We start from the raw sequence: 17,861 nt of genomic DNA, 5'->3' as shown, positions 1-17,861 counted from the left end.
CATGTTAATCTGGCAAGGAGTTGGGCTATGTTTAATATTTGCCATAGCGAGAACTGCGAAAGCTTCAGATTTCTGTAGTGTCCTTCTTTTTGTCTCGCCCATGGTCTTTAGGTTTTTCTAAAAACACCTCCCTAAATATACCTTGTACCTTGCAGCTCTTTTAGCTATAATTCAATGTTATGTTGGAGCCCTGTTGTCGTGATGGTAAACAGTAGGTAATGGGTAGCAATCTGTAATCTTATTAAATCTCTGCTTTTTAGTAGAACTTGGTTCCTGGTTTGACCTTCACAAGTGTTTCCAAGCCTTCCACCTCCCTTCCCCTAATTTGAAACAGTTTGGCTAAGTAGGCCTGCAGCTGTAAAATTGTTCTCCCTCCAGGTGGGATAAGGCTCTGATAAAATCTTCCCGCCCTCCTGCCCCCCCACCCCTCCCCAGGGTAGGCCTTTGTTTTGTGGAATTATCTATATGCATTTCAAATGGTAACATTTCTCCTGCCCAGCCAGGAGAAATGTAACCCTTATCCCGGAATAAGGATTTTTCTTTTTTCTTCACTATTAAAATTTAGTGGGTTCCTAAGGGTAAAATCTACAAAATTATGAAGGCCCATCTACTACTGCAGCTTTCACCAGTCATGCTAATCCACCCTCAGCCTCCAGCGAGTCACCAAAGTGACTATGTAAGTTGTCCTACCAGTTTATGGTTTCTGTACCTTCTACTCTAGGTAAGCCTGTCTCTGATGTGATTCTCTATACTTGCAGTCTCTCTAGAATTTGGAGTGATCATGTGCCATGTTTATCACAAATTTCCAATGAGTCTAAGAAAGTCACCGAATTTCAATTTAACCTCTTTTCTTGGTGTAAGCTCAAGAGTGCTAATATCCAAGTTCTTTTCATACTGTAGCGGAAACCTGAAGTCACAGATGGATTTTTCTTCTTCAAAATTAAATCAGTGTTTTATTTTTCAACTTCTTAAAAAAATTTAATATGGAATGCTTCACAAATTTGTATGTTATCCTTATGCAAGAAGCCATGTTTATCTTCTCTGTGTTGTTCCAATTGTAGTATATGGGCTGCTGTGGCAAGCACGTGCTCTTTGTTTTATACAATTATGCTGTTTGGGTGAGCAGAGTTTAACAATTCACTTATAGTTGGCTTTGTTTGATGAACAGATGAGAGGTCAGAGGAGAAGAGTTTTCTGTGTTGCCAAAAGTAGAGAAAAGAAGGAAGGCTCATCAGATGAATGATTGGTGGAGCCTGACTGGGCTGCTGCTGAATTTACTTCTCTAAGGAGAAACACTGAGGATGCGATTGGAGATGCTCTGATTCGAAGTCAATAATGTTCAAAAAAAGAGAAAATGAGAGGGTGATCTTCCTAATTCTTTTTTTTTTTTTTTAAGATTATATTTATTTATTTGACAGACAGAGATCACAAGTAGGCAGAGAGGTAGGGAAGCAGGCTCCCTGCTGAGCAGACAACCTGATGCAGGGGCTCAATCCCACCACCCTTGGATCATGCATGACCTGAGCCAAAGGCAGAGGCTTTAACCCACTGAGCCACCCAGGCACCGCTTTCTATTTTTTTTAGTCCTGTAGAGTCTTTCATCAATGATTATACCTTCTGCATTGATTCCATTTTCACAATAAGCATCAGAATTTCTGATGGAAGCAAAGTGCATTTATGTAGCATCTGTATTGAAATTCATCAATAATACAGTCAGTAAAGGGGAGGAGAAAATGGCTACAGCAAAGTGGTGATTATTGCCAGATCTGGAGGGTTTTAGCACAGTAACATTGACTGGAGATTAACATAAATAGATGACTCAGCATGGGGCTGATTTCCTGTAACAGTAAATGAGACAAGAGAAAATAAAATTTGTGCTGTAACTACTACTCTAAAATACTCACAGGCTGGCATGACTTGGAAAAATTTAAATTACGTATTTAAAATCTTTTTCAAGTGAACTTCTAAATAGAATCCAGTTTTACTTTGATATGTAAATGTTAGAGCATGAGTTAAAAAAAAATGAAGGACATTAAATTATTCTTAAATGAAGCATCTGCATATGATACTGTTTTCAATTTCTTTGGCTGAATTTTCCAATATATACTCATAGGTTCAAACTAAATGAAATTTTAATAATAGAAAATAGCTACACTTTTTTTTAAATAATCAAAATATGACTTCTCATGACATGTTGATTTTATATTTGAGAGTTAAATGACATTTTTATCCTACAGTTTCTAATTTTAAGAAAGGAAGCAAATTAAGAATGAATATAGATACATAATTGTGTTTGCCATTCTCATAGGACAATTAGGAAAATGCCAGGAATTTTTTTTTTCCTGCTTGGTATTAATCACAAAACTTTAATTAAATAATATCCTGAGAATTCTAATAACAGATGACTTTGTCCTTTAGAAGCTGCAGATGGGCGAATACTGGTATAAATTAGAATTACAAAGTTAAGTAAAAGATATGAAGACACATTATTATCATAAAAATGAAGTGTCAAAACACATCTTAAACATTATTTTTCATCTATTTTCTCATTCTTTCCATTCTATCTCAGATATTTGCCCTTTGCCTTCATGAAATGTTTTATGAAATATGTAAGAATGTCTCAAATGTTTTGCTATTAGAAGATTAAGGGTAAAGTCCAATTAATTTTGTTTCTTAAAGAAAATAATTAAAATTTTCACGGCTTAACTCTGAATTTTTATTGCAGAATTAAATACCAAATTTATTAAATTTTCTGTTGCCAGTTTAAAGAAAATCAAGAGAAAAAAATATTGCCTTACGTATATGTATAGTCATTCTCAGAAGGAATTTTGCCTCTATTGAGTAAGAGCAATGACAGAGTTTAATATCCTTCTGTTTCTTTACACAAGATTTACTGTTCACTAAACAGAGTAATTACCACAGCAATTGTTAAAACACAAATATACCCAACACACATTAATGAAGCACACAGAAAGGCAAAGGTATTTATTTATCTTTATTAAGCTTTTCAATTTAAAAATATTCAATTCTCATAATTTAGAGAAAATATGCCATTAGTGAACTTGTGTTTACCTTTGACAATCTAATTAACAGTGAAAGCATGTAGGAGGATAAAAGTCACTGAACTTTATGTTAGATACCTGCTTATACTTCAAATAAAATTAAATCACTTATTGAGGCTTGGAAGGAGCTGCACTGAGTTTTAGATTTGAACTTCATTCCCAATTATACAACCATTGTTAGGTCTTTGCACTCACTCCTTTTACTGCAAAATGACTAATAATGTAAAATTAGTCACTGATGGGAACTAACAATATGATAAGTGGCCTCTTTAAATTAGCTCTTAGAAAGAAACATTAATGGATTTCAATGCTTTATTGGATTTTTTTTTTCAATTCTTTACATGGGTTGAGAGGTTTTGAAGACTTAAAATGTGTTCATTCTGAGGGGCAAAAACTGCATAACTGGATTCTTACAGTTGCAAAAGTTAAATGAATATAATTTTTATGTCCCTTCTGTAAAACAATGACTCCCATATGTTAATTCATAAAAATTCTGTCATTTGTACTTTTTCTCATTGTGTTTCAATCCAGAAATATCAAACTGCATAAGTACTCATAATTTCTTAAAAGGCCCTATTTAAAATATCCTTAAGGGATTAAGGGATTAAGAGTAGACAATAATACTAATTCATGAACTATAGAGGGTTGCAATATACCATCTTTCTAAATCTTTCTAAATTTGTACAATTAAAGGTAAACAAACCCTTAGAATTCCAGCTCTTAATATAAGGCACTGCATAGTCCATGTACCAATGCAAGTAGATAGATTTGTAGCTAATACAATGGCATTTGACTTTGAATTGCAATTTTGAACATCAGGTGTGGTTTTGAAAAATACACAGCATAGAAATAATAAATTTAACTCCTTTACTTAACTTGAGGAAAACTAGATACGCATTTGTCCAGCTATCATACCTGCTCAGATATTATTACTTGTTCTTCATTTCACACTAATGTTGAACAGTATTCACCTCATGGGAGAAAGTAGGAGATATGCTCCTTACTTTGTATCTTTCTTGAAAGGTGCCATCTATGAATTCATTCATGAATTCAAATTACTATCCCTGGGATATGTTTCTCTGCAAAGTAGACTACATATGGATCTCTACAGAAATATACTCCCCCACAAGATAATTCTCATTTTCTAAAAATTTCCTTTTCCTGATAGGGTACACTGAAGAAGAAAAGAAAGTGAGGTAATTTTGTTTTGTTTTGCTTTAAATTGAGCATGTACCTCACAAGATAATTTTGAAAAAGCCTTACTATTTCCAATTTACAAATAACACAACTGAAAGAGAAGCTAAGACATACCTTAAGCATCTCGGAGATTAAAATTAATTAAAATACAAATCTATTAGATCAGAAATCTCTCCTAACCATGCTGTTTTTATTTTATTTTATTTTATTTTATTTTAGCATAGGTAGATAGACTCCATAAACTCTAAATGCCTACACAATTTGAATTTATAAGTCAAAACCAGCATTATTTTTATGACCTAGAAATGAATTTATGAACTGGTCATTGACATTTCTATATAGTACAAATGTTGTGTCTTAAGTGGATATATTTTATGTCTCTTTGTAAGAATTTGAGATTTGAATTAGAACACCAATCCAACTTGAAACTAAAATGCTTTCCTACTACTTTTCTTACTATTGAAATGTCTTTTATAAAAATTACTATAAAGCTGGATTTCTTTAGTCCAGAATAATTCATTAGTCTGAAAAGTTTTAGATAATTGTAATTCAATTATAGAGATCTGAGGGTATATGAATGTTTCATTAATCCTAGGATTGTGGCTTGAGATCCTAACTCAAACTGAAAACATTAATGAAAACTAAATGAAAAGCTAACCCAGTAGGAGAAAAGAAACTTCTCCTAGTCTTAATCTATGAATTAATATCCAGAAATTATTATTTCCCCAGTAAATTTATATCTTCCTATATTTTGTAGTAGTTTGCACTGTTTTTTCAAAATATTTATTGTCTTACCCTCCCCCAAACACACACATCAAACTTTCAAAAAGAAAACGGTCTTTTCCACACACTGATTTCAGGCTTGTCATGTGACTTGCTTTGTCCAATGGGAGGTAAATTTGAAAAGCTATCATAGAGTTTCCCGTTGTTACTTTCCCTTTGACTTCAAAATGCCAAGGGTCCTAGATGATAGTTGCTTCTTTACCATTTAAGTTCTGGAGTGAAGAGAACATGGAGCTTATGCTGAATAAAAAGCACACTTAGCAATAGGAATTAAACTTTCGTTGTTATAAAACCACTAAAATGTAGTATTCTTTTTTGAAATAGTTGTATAACTTAGCTTAAGCTCGGTGATAAAATACCAAATTTATCTGTATCGGACAGCACTTATTTGCATTCTTTTGCATAGTTTATTGACATGAAGTAAAAACTGAATGTCCTCAATTGGAAAGCAAGATGTATATATTTTCTTAACATCATATACACATAAACAATTAAAAGCTAAAATACACTTACATATTTGATGACAAATCTGGTTATACTTAGCCTCCTCTTACTTTACTTTGTTGGAATACCTTATGATAAGAAAGAATTGATCACAAACTACATTATTCCCAATATGCCACTGAATCTCAGAGAATTAGTAGCTCTCCTTGATTTATGGTTCCAGTCTAATTTCACAGAGCTCTATCAGCAAACTCATTTTGACACTCTTGAGCTACAACTATAGCAATTCATTTACAACATTCCCCAAACAAATTTCAACTTCACTAACAGATTGTGCTTGGCTGAAGCTGTTGGTGATTTAAAATAGCTGGAATCCTAATGTAAGTTTATAATGAAATGTCTGACAAGACTCTAACATGGGAGTCTCCTAATGATTTTGTAATGTTTTGACAATCTTGAAAATATGTTCTAAAAAAAGCTAGCAAATGTAAGTTTTCCCTAAGCAAAATATCCCATCTGTTCAAAAAAAAAAATCTTTCAAAATACCAAAAGCACTAACCACAGTGCAGGAAGAAGGGTTGTGTGATTTCATTTCTTTAAATAAATGATCCTTTGATGAGATAAATAATGTGAATTGTAGAAACCTTTAAAAACTTGAGTTTATAATGCAACTGCCTGGTAACCTTTAAAGGTAAGTGACTGAGGGAATTGTTAAAGATCCCTCAACTGTGGCAAAATGTGTCCTTAATTCTCCGATTAGAGGAGCTGAAAGGGGTATTTAAAACCTTATTAGTTTGAAGCACAAAGGAAAAAGTGAGTTTTATACTAAATAGGGTACTGAATGGGCTCCTTTTACACAGTTATCATGAACATTCATCATTTCTCGCTCCAGTTGAGAGAATTTTAACAATTCCCCTTACAAGTCACCTTTAAAGGTATTCTACCAAGTTGATGAGGCCCCAGTATTGATTTGCATTGTCCATAGGTTAGCTCAGATGATTGCAAATCACTTTGAGTTCAGTGGTCTATTCTGAGCTACCCACCTGTATTACCTAGAGAAGGTGAAAATTAACACCTTCTTTTCGTACACAGAGATTTTTCCAGTTATCTCACATACGCTCAATTCCCTATAATAAATATATAGCCCTTAGGTTCTCTGTTTCAAATGTAACAAAACAGGCCCTGGGAACTTAAATAAACCAGATAGTCAACTGTGTGAGATTTTTTTAATGCCAATTAATTAAAGTGCCCTCTCACCCTCCCACTTTCCTCCTTTCTACAAAAATAACTGAAGATTTTTTTCCTTATAAGCTAGAGAATAAAATGGTTCCTACTGTCATAAATTATTAAAAGGAATATATAAAATTGTTAATTTAAATTTATCTATTTTTAGCAATTAAGAAAAAATTTGTGTGCACTTCATTTAAATTAGACATACTTACTAAAATTCAAAATAAATACTTCTCTTATTTCTTCATTTCAGCCAACACATTTCAAACAGCTATGATTTTTTTGCTTATGCTACATGTTCAGAAAAAAATCACCTTTTGATGTTCTAGTCTATCTGGCCATGTTAGCAATTCTACCTTAAGAAACTTAAATAGAAGCAAATACCAAATTTCCATTGGTGACTTTGTAGATTGTTGGGTTTGTTTGTTTGTTTGTTTGTTTTGAGTTTGTAGGTTTTTATTGTTGATTCAGAGAGCAGCACTTTAAGTTCAAAGCTAGATTTAATGAACTGAATGCATCTTAAGCTATAGTACCTCCCACTTATCAAGGCCCCTTCTAAATTAAGTCATTCTCATACCTAATCTTATAATTATGTGTTATTTTATTCTTAAAAAGAGATTCCCCAAATTATAATAAAATTTAGGTTCCAAAGTGTGGATAATCCATTACTTATCAACTATATTAGTACAAATTAAAAAGCTCCCAATAACTTAAAATTTTCACATATGTGACCCATTGACTCTTAAAATTGTCATCAGTATTAAGACAGATTAAAGTGATTATTTCTAAAGGTTAGCAAAAAAAGGGTGACCTTAAAATTTACAATCCAAAACAGGTTACTTTTCAGAGATAATATAAACCATATATATATGGGTTATATAACCATATATATATGGTTTATAACCAAGAATTGGTTTATAACCAATCCTGGTTTATAACCAAGAATATATAATTTCTTACAACAAAGGAGAATGTGGATTTTCTGAAACCGTTGATCTCTCAGTTTCCTGCTTCTTTGCACACAAGTATAGACAAATGCATAAAAATTCACCATTTAGTGGTATAAACTAAGAGAAGAAAAGATTCAGGAGGACCTGCCCAATGTTTTCTAATTGTTAAGGCTATGTGAACTAAAGGTGCACTTGTCCTATGTCTCTCATGGTTATGGAACTAGAATAAATAAGTCAAGAACTGAATTTGAATTCAATATAAGGAAGAATTGTTCCTCCCTTTTCAGAACTGATACTACCCATCAACAGAAAAGTCTTCCTTGTGAAACTGTATGTGCTTTGTTGATATTTTTTTTTTTTAAGATTTATTTATTTGACAGACAGAGATCGCAAGTAGGCAGAGGGGCAGGCGGGGGTGGGGGAAGCACACTCCCTGCTGAGCAGAGAGCCCGATACGGGGCTTGATCCAAGGACCCTGAGACCATGACCTGAGCTGAAGACAGAGGTTTTAACCCACTAAGCCACCCAGGAGCCCCCACAGGTGGTATTTTAATGGAAAAAAGATGTCCCATTAAAAGATTAAAAATGTGAAAAAAATATGACCCTGGGAAAAGTCATATAAGTTCTATGATTTGAAGTAGATCACATTGTGTCTAACAGGTTTGGCTCCATGGTCAGACATACTAGATTTGGATTTTAGTTTTTCTCTATCAAGTTGAGTATTTCTAAAAGGAAATACAAGTTAATGCTTAGAGAATACTTAGATCTCATTTGTATTATTGCTAAGATATTATTTGGAGCTAATTAGAGCACAACACTTAAAATGATAACTTTTTATCTAAGAAGCAAAACTTTTGAAGGTGTATCCTTTAGTTTGACTTGTGCTGCCACACAAGTCACATACGCGCATGTGCACACGCAAACACACACACACACACACACACACAATCAACTGGCTTAAGAAAATGAGAAAATATCTCACCTCATATGCAAAGAAATTTAAAGTAAAGGATAGATCCAGAGAAATGAACTAATTTTGGATTCATAATCTCTTCCAGAAAGTCATGTACTTCTATATCGGGTATTATAGTCCCCAGGCACCATCTGTTAGATGTTTGATCATGATGTCAGCTTACAGTGGGAAGGAATACCCAGCAACCATTAGTCTGTAGCATCAGTAGCTACAAGCACCTGGTGCGGCTCTTCCCATTAAGGCAGGAAAGGATGTCATGGAAATGGAAGACAACTTCAAGTCTCCAAGGTTCTTCACATTGCTCAAAGGTGTTTTAATTTTGGGAGTGAAATCTTACTCATACGTGGAATTTAAAGAACAAAACAAACAAGCATGGGCAGGGGAGAGGGTGGGAAATGAGAGAAGCACACCAGAAAACAGGCTCTTAACTCTAGAAAACAAACTCATTTTACCAGGAAGGAGGTCGGTTTTATTTTTAATTTCTTAAAGAATGGCATACTGCTTTCCATATTGGCTGCACCAATTTACACTCCAGCCAATAGTGCACAAGGATTTCCTTTTCTGCACATTCTTGCCAGCATTTGACATCTCTTCTATTTTTAATAATAGCTATCCCAACAGGTGTGAGGTGAAATCTCATTGTGAGTTTCATTTGCATTTTCCTGATGGTTAGTGATTTTGAGTACCTTTTCATATACCTGTTGGCCATCTGTATGCTTTTTTTTTTTTTAATCTATATAGGTCCACTGCCGATTTTTCATGAGGTTATTGTTTGCTACAGTTGTATTGGTTCCTTACATATTTTGGATACTAACCTCTTACTATATATATGGTTTGTAAATTTTTTTTTATGGTTTGTAAATATTTTTTTCCTGTTCTATAGGTTGTCTTTTCATTTTTTTATTGTTTACCTGCTGTGCAATAGCTAAAAAGCTAAAAAAGTTTGATGTAGTCCTACTTGTTTATTTTTGCTTTTGTTGCCTGTGCTTTCGATGTCATAGCCAAAAAATCATTTCCAAGATCAACGTCAAGAAGTTTTCCCCGATGTTTTCTTCTAGCAGTTTTATGGTTTCTGGTATTACATCTGGTATTACACTGCGAGGTGGGGAAACCGTATTTGGTGCCAGGTAGTAGCTATGTGGGCGACACCAAAGTTAATATTGGCATAAGCAATACCTTGTAACTTGTATTATTTTGAATGTAAAATTTAATCATGATTATCAGATAATACAACACATGTTTTCAAAAAGACAATGGACTATTTAAATTGTCCTTTTTCTATGTATTTACTTACATATGCATTGGTACATGCATTGGTATGTTTATGTATATAAAAGAACACACATCAACAAACTGGGGAATCTTCACTTCTCTAGAACTGAGCCATCCTCACTGTGACTTTTTGTGTTTGCTTATTTTTACAATTGTCTACAGTTCCAAAACATTTCAAAGTTTTACAAAAGCATGAAAACAAATAGACCCCCTTGAGAATACAAATTCAAATAAGACAGATAAAATTTGCTCTCTAGGTAAAATATGTAAATAATATAAATAATTTTTTTATGACTACTGAAACTTGAGAACAAACTGTATTGTTTCTAATTTACATCATCAGTTCTTGCTTTTCAATTTTATGTAAGTGTCCTATGAAAAAAAATTCTTGACATAGCTCAATGAGTATGTATGTTAAATAGTGTGGTTATTTATCATCATTATCATTCTCCCATATAATGATAAATATCTATATTATTTAAAAATTTAAAATTTACTTTTATTACACAATATTTTTACATTGATTTTAAACTTGGAATTAAACAATTTTTAAAAAGCAATAATTATGTATATAAACAATTTTTAGAAAGTTATGTTCAATAGTCTGTACTTTCTGAATAATTTTTCTTCTGTTTTAATTCCACTGAGAAGGAAATAATTATTAACTTTTAGTGGTCAGATTCTCTAATAAAGAGGATACATTTTAAAATTTGTATTTTTTTATTTACTTTCTGCATACTATTATTATTTTATTTTATTGTAGCATTTCATCGATAAGTAGGATAGGCATAAAAAATATTACCCTTCCAAGGTTTTTTTTTTTTTTAAAGATTTTATTTATTTATATGACAGACAGAGATCACAAGTAGGCAGAGAGGCAGGTGGAGAGAGAGAGAGGAAGAGAAGCAGGCTCTCTGCTGAGCAGAGAGCCCGACACAGGGCTCGATCCCAGGACCCTGAGACCATGACCCGAGCCGAAGGCAGAGGCTTAACCCACTGAGCCACCCAGGCGCCCCTACCCTTTCAAGGTTTTAATAATTATTTCCCATAGAAGACTATTTGATAAAGATCAAACTTGCATTCTTCCACAACTCCTTTCTTTTATCTTTTTTTAAAGATTTTCTTTATTTATTTGAGAGAATGAGCAAGAGAAAGAGCACAAGCAGGGGAGGAGCAGAGAGAGAGGAAGCAGATTCTCCACAAAGCAGGGAGCCTTGGGGCTCCATCACAGGACCCTGGGATCATGATCTGAGCCAAAGACAGATGCTTAACCCACTGAGTCACCCAGGAACCCCCTTCCATAACTCCTTTCTGTTATAGATACTGTATGTCTATGATCTACTTATCAAGGCTGTAAGAGATCTAATTTGATTTTTATCTTCACTTGTTTTCTCCTTTGAATTGAGAGCATCTTATATAAAATACATACACATGTTAATTAATTTATTAGTTATTCAATTATTTGGGTAGACACGGGAGATTTTTATAGATATTTCAGGAACAGTAAGACAATTCAGTGGAGTTCCTCAGGCAACATCCTTAACCATTAGGAGTAGTAGGAGGATAAATGTTGTGGGTACTCTCATGCTTGACTGATATTAGAGGCTGAGGGAAAACCTGAATAGAGGTCCAAGATGGTTTTCCCCTAAGATATATTAATTCATGTTTCCCACATGTGGTTATGGAACATTAACAATATAAAGAAGTAAACAATATTTTATTCTTTATTATATTTGATTGTTTTTTCTTTCTTCAGGCACCAGTATATAAAATTTAAGGACTCACTGGGGCACCTGGGTGGCTCAATGGGTTAAAGCCTCTGCCTTCGGCTCAGGTCATGATCCCAGGGTCCTGGGATCGAGCCCCACATCCAGCTCTCTGCTCGGTAAGGAGCCGGCTTCCTCCTCTCTGCCTGCCTCTCTGCCTACTTGCGATCTGACTGTCAAATAAATAAATAAAAACTTAAAAAAAATAAAATTTAAGGACTCACCACATGTGTCATGCCTCAGAATTTTAGAACTATTAGGCATTTTAATTATTATTATCTATAGAATTATTTCATTTATAAAGTGAGTAAGCTAAACCTACAAAGCTTTCCACCATCAGACAATATTCTTAGCAAAGATCTTCAGCATGACTCTTGATTTTTTGTTTTTTGTCTTTCTAAAGATTTTATTTGACAGAGAGGGAAAGAGAGAGAGGGGGGCAGGAGAGAAAGACAAAGAGAGAGAGGGAGGGAGAGAGAAAGAGGGCACACAGGCAGGGAAGGCAGCAAGCAGAGGGAGAGGGAGAAGCAGATACCCCACTTAGTAAGGAGCCAGATGTGGGACTTGATCCCAGGACTCTGGGATCATGCCCTGACCAGAAGGCAGAGGCTAAACCGCTTAACTGACTGAGCCACACCAACACCCTCCAGCATGGCTCTTGTGTCCACTTTTCTCTGTTGTTTTTAAATAGATTTTTCTATTCATTCAAGTGAAATGATAGCTAACTGATTGCCACAATATTGTTCCATTCACTATTAAGAGAAGTGGATACTTCCAGCCCACCTTGTAAATAAAACAACTATACTCATAGAACCTCAGGGTGATTAACAGTAGCTCTCCTTTGAGTAGAAAACCAGAGGGTTTTAAATATGGAAATCTTGTTCTTTTTTTTGTTGGTTAAAATAATTAATGAATCAGAGGCACCTGGGTGACTCAGTGGGTTGAAGTCTCTGCCTTTGGCTCAGGACATGATCCCAGGGTTTTGGGATGGAGCCCGACATCTGGCTCTCTGCTCAGCGGGGAACCTGCTTCCTCCTCTCTCTCTGCCTGCCTCTCTGCCTATTTGCGATCTCTATCTGTCAAATAAATAAATAAAATCTTAAAAAAAAAAAAGACTAAAAAAAAAGTAATTAATGAATCAGACTCCAAAATTTTATTTTAATAGTTATTTTTATCCAGATTAAGCTTTTAATAAATGTCAGTGAATTTAATTTTAAGGAAAATTTTTTCCTTGTTTAATAAGCAAGTATGCCAAATGCATTTCTAAATACTTCAAAAAAATCCATAAAATGTACAGTTATCAATGCTTAGCTTGCCTATAACTGTTTCTAATTAGCCTTTCTTGTGTCAGCCCACTCTAATCCTGTTTAAGTGCATCTGCAGTGTCTCAATGTTTACATTTCTACTTCAGAATTTTTCTTGAAGTTTTTTATCAGAAATTTTGGTTCTAAAAGCAATCAGCCTCCATTGTTTCCTGTTCTTGTTGGTGAGCACTAGGCTTCTTATATAAGGCTTTGCAAAGGTGTTCAGTTATTACGTTTATAGCACAATGCTGCATTCTCCTTTTTTTTTTTTTTTTTTTTTGCGATCCCTCTCCTATGCCTCTCTGTTTTCATTGGAATGATGTTACTTTTACTTAGACACTTCTCTGATTTTGGTAACCAGGTCTGTGATGCCAAGTTATGTGCTCCAGAAATTCTCATTATGCTCAATCCACATACCTCTTCTTAAAGGTTTTGCCGTAAGTCATCAACCTTAAATTTTATTTATTTATTTTTAAAGATTGTATTCATTTATTTGACAGGCAGAGATCACAAGGAGACAGAGAGGCAGGCATAGAGAGGGGGGAAGCAGGCTCCCTGCTGAGCAGAGAGCCTGATGAGGGGCTCAATCCCAGGACCCTGGGATCTTGACCTGAGCCAAAGGCAGACGCTTTAACCCATTGAGCCACCCAGGTGCCCCTATCAACCTCAAAATTTAAAGTAAATTCCTACTGCCTAGAAATACAACCAGCATACAAAACGTTATCACATGCTATAAATTATTTTAGACAGAATTAATATAAAGGACTTCCTCATCTTTGTAGCATGGTAATATGTACCAGGCCTGAAATGAAGTTAATATTTAGTAATGCGTGTTAGAAGAAGGATGAACTGAATGAGCTATAAATCATTCAGTATTCTTTATATGAAGATTGTAATTCAGAATTCTCAAGTAGATATTTTTTACTTTCAGATTCTTAAATTTTTCTTTAAACTCTATCCTTAGAGTTATGATCAAGTGAAGCCTCAGAGTAAAGGTATTCATATTAGCTCCCATAATTTATAGACTTGTCTGCCATAGATATTTAGGAACTAGACACATGAAATGCCATTTAGTGTTATTTCATCCTTATATATTTCATTTATCTGTAGACAGAATGATAAAAATACTTTACCTTTGTAAAACAGTTTTGTAAAATCATCTATATTTATTATTTCACATTTTTTGTTCCATTTCTCTAGGGGTTCAAGATGCTTTATCAAGTTTTATTTTGTTCTTCTTCTTTTTTTTTCAATCTTAAAGGTAAGCCACATAGAACCCCTCTGACACAGGTAACTATGCATAAGTCATGCTAAAGTCTGCTTTCGCTCTTATAAATTTAATGTGCCTAAGGGAAAAAAAAAAAAGCACTGAATCTCTTAAAACCCCAAGAGAAAACCATTCAATATATCATATATTGCCCTTAAGAAAGTAAATACCAAAGGGTATTTCTTCATGGCTTACACTAGCAGTAATTAGGCTCTTCATGGTTCTTTGACTTGATAGATTTACCTGAAGTTGGGGTGGGGATGTCTAATTTAATTTCATAGTGATGAATTTGTCTAAATTCTACTCAGTTTTTACTTCAAAAAAGCAGCATATATTTAGAGGTCAGAGAGTCTAATCTTTCAAAATATCATGTGCAAAAATAATTTTAGGAATAAAGTTGTGCATGATTTTTATTCATTATCATATATACTAAGTGATGTTCTATGGTCTTACATAAACACTAATTAAACAAAAGTAATTTTCTACCAATAATGTTAGTTATAAAAGGTTACAGTACAGATAAAAACTCTGAGTTTATGGGATAATGGGAATTTTTATACATTACTAGAGAAAAGCAATAAGGAAATTAAAGAATCCTAAGAGTTTTGACAACTTTTCCTCCCATCCCTACACTTCTTACTCCTTGGTTAAGGAAAATATAAAATGAGGAAAAAGTATAGACATTTAGCAAATTTTATAAAGATGAAAAACCAGAGATAAACTGGTCGGCAGCAGAGAATGGATTAACAAACTATAGTATAGGATAACCACTTAATAAAGTAGCGTATAAGCTTTACAGTAATAACAATAAACTCAAGAATGTTTAGAATATATATATTATAAGCAGAAAAAAGTAAATTACAGAATCTTATTACACTATTATTGAAATAGTGTAGAGATTTTATAGGCCCACTGACAAAACTTGAAAGAAATTACTCTATTTCCCAATCTGAATAATTACCTTTTCCTTCAGCTTCCACATCTATTTGGCTACTGCTCTGTATCAATCTGCTCTCTTAAAATTATCTCTCCAATTTAATACATTCCCTCTGCTTTTGTTACAGTTTTATAGATTTTAAATTCCATAGCTCAGAAGGAAGGCCCTCCATTAGCTGGTAATGTCTACCTCTTTATCCTAATCTTTTTCCTCACCAACAAAACACATCATACTCTAATATATATTATGAATAATTTGGAATTTCAGGAAAGGATTGAGCAGTGCCATCATTCTGGGATATTGGACTTTTATAACTTCTCTTTGCAGTTATATTGTTTTCTGTTGTTTATATTAATCTTAGTACTCTTTATAAGTGTTCATCTCCTCTTGGCAGCTTCCCTGCCCTATAATTTCTGCCACTCTATGTATACTGAATTTCCCACTTTGAGCTAAATTGGCTACCTAGAAAATTGCTAATATCATATTTTTTTAATATTTCGAACTTCCAGGATAGAAGCAACATGTAGCAAACCACCAACACATTTTTTTATCATAATCAAGTGAAATAGAGACAAAGAGAAAGCCTTATGTTTTCATGCAGCACAATATTACTAAGACATATTTAAATATACCTGTTTTTATAAAATTTGAAACTTAATAAAACTTAGTGACTTATACATGGAATTTTAACTCTAAAAATCAAAGCAAGCAGGACAGAAGTTCAATATAAAAAGAAAAATAATAAGATCTATATATTCAAATTGAATAGGAAATTTAAAAATTAAGAAAGTATCATTTGTGTTTTTATAATTAATTTATTTGAAAGAGAGAGCATGCATGTGCATGCACGCACAGGTGTTGGGGGGCTACAGAGGGAGAGACTCTTCAGGCAGAACCCTGCTGGGTGTGGAGCTAGACGTGGGGCTCATCCCACAACCCATGAGATCATGACCTGAACTGAAACCAAGAGTAGGATACTTAACTGACAGAGCCACCCAGAAAGTACTGTTTGTATTTTCAAAGATACATCAAAAGCACAAAATCATTATGTGTGCATTCAATTAAATATATGCACAATATATTTAAATAACTATAAAATATTGATGAAAGAAATCAAAGATGGCCTAAATAGATAGCTTGTGCTCATAGATTGTAAGTCTCAATACTGTTAAGCTATAAATCCTCTCCAAACTGATCAACAGATTAAACACAATCATAATTAAAATCCAACAAGGAATTTTGGTGAAATCTGTTAAGTTGAATTTAAAACTCATTCGGAAGGGTAAAGGATCAAGAAAAACAAAAATGTTGTGACACATACTACCTGATGTCAGTATTTCTTATAAAGCCATAGTAATCAGTGGACTGTGGTTGTGTCCTAAGAATTGACAAATAGATCAACATATACGTGGTCAATTTATTTTTGACAGGGTTGCTGTTATGCAGCATAACAGCTGTAACAGAATACCATAACAGAGATGGTTTGGACTACCGTAACAGAACACCACAGACTAGGTGGTTTAAACAACAGAAATCCTCCTCCCTCCCCAGCCACACACACAATTCTGGAAGCTGCATCAAGTTGCCAGCAAGACCCGTTTCTGATGAAGACTTTCTTTGTGTTTAGAGAAGGCTGCCTTGTTGTGTGTTCACATGGACCTTCTGTGGTACAAGTGCTGGGAGAGGTCCCTGGGATTTCTTTTCCTTCCTTTAAATATACCAGTTCTAGCAGATGAGGGCCTCACCCTTATGACCTTGATTTTACCTCCTTCACGGGCCTATCCCCAAATTTGGTCATATTGGCGATTACGGCTTAGACATACGAGTTTTGGAGGAACACAGTTCAGTTTCTAATAGGTGCCAAGTGGAGAAAGGACAGAGTTTTGAAAAGATGTAAGAACAATTGGATATCTGTATGAAAGAAAGAGGAGTGAGAAGAGAAGGCGAGAGAGAGGGACTGGTCATATTGGTTATTAGTCCATATATAAATATACATACCTATATACATATGTAAAATTAGTGCAGTGTGTGTTTTAGACCTCAATTTAACCCCCTCCAAAACAAGACAGAACTAGAAAAAAAGATAATGGAAAATCTTTGTTACTTTGAGTAAGGTAGAATTAATAATAACCAAAAATAATAATAAAAGAAGTTGTACTCCATCAAAAATGAAAAGCAAATCACTGAAATAGAGGAGTTAAGGAAAACAAATCATTGTAACTGCAGTAATATCTGCAAATCCGGAAATACTTTATACCTTCCCTAAATAAACATAAATTTCCTATTTATTTTACCACCATTCTTAAGTTCTTCTCCCATAGTATACAACCAATGATATGTGATTATATTTTAATATATTTAAAAACTGTTTATATTAAGCAGAAATTACTAGGTCATAGAGTTCAGGATAAAAATTAGCAGTCACCGATATTTTTCCTTAATGACCCAGACAGTAAATAGTTTAGGCTTTGCGGGCCCTACAACTCTGCTTCAGCGGAGTCTCATCATTAGACTCCACAGCAGCCATAAGTAGATAAATGAATGGACATGACTGAGTGCCAACAAATTTTATTTAAGAAAATAAGTGCTAGCCTAGGTTTATAGTTTGTTCAAAATTGCTACAAGATCAAGGATAGCTATGAAAAATCTCTTCTTGAATACTATCAAGTAACATAA

The 17,861-nt window shown here is 33.9% G+C and overlaps 1 non-coding gene across 1 annotated transcript; it reads right to left on the bottom strand.

The window, feature by feature from the left end:
* Window positions 1–977: 977 nt before the first annotated feature.
* LOC123389480 lies at window positions 978–1,085 on the bottom strand. The gene has a single exon (XR_006604071.1). It is a non-coding gene; the product is annotated as a U6 spliceosomal RNA (small nuclear RNA).
* Window positions 1,086–17,861: the final 16,776 nt, after the last annotated feature.

Source organism: Mustela putorius, unplaced genomic scaffold (assembly GCF_011764305.1).
Source record: "Mustela putorius furo isolate JIRA1106 unplaced genomic scaffold, ASM1176430v1.1 tig00003974_pilon_pilon_pilon, whole genome shotgun sequence".
Lineage (NCBI taxonomy): Eukaryota > Metazoa > Chordata > Mammalia > Carnivora > Mustelidae > Mustela > Mustela putorius.
Note: the sequence above shows the minus strand (reverse complement) of the source record. Positions and strands in the feature narration are given on the sequence as shown.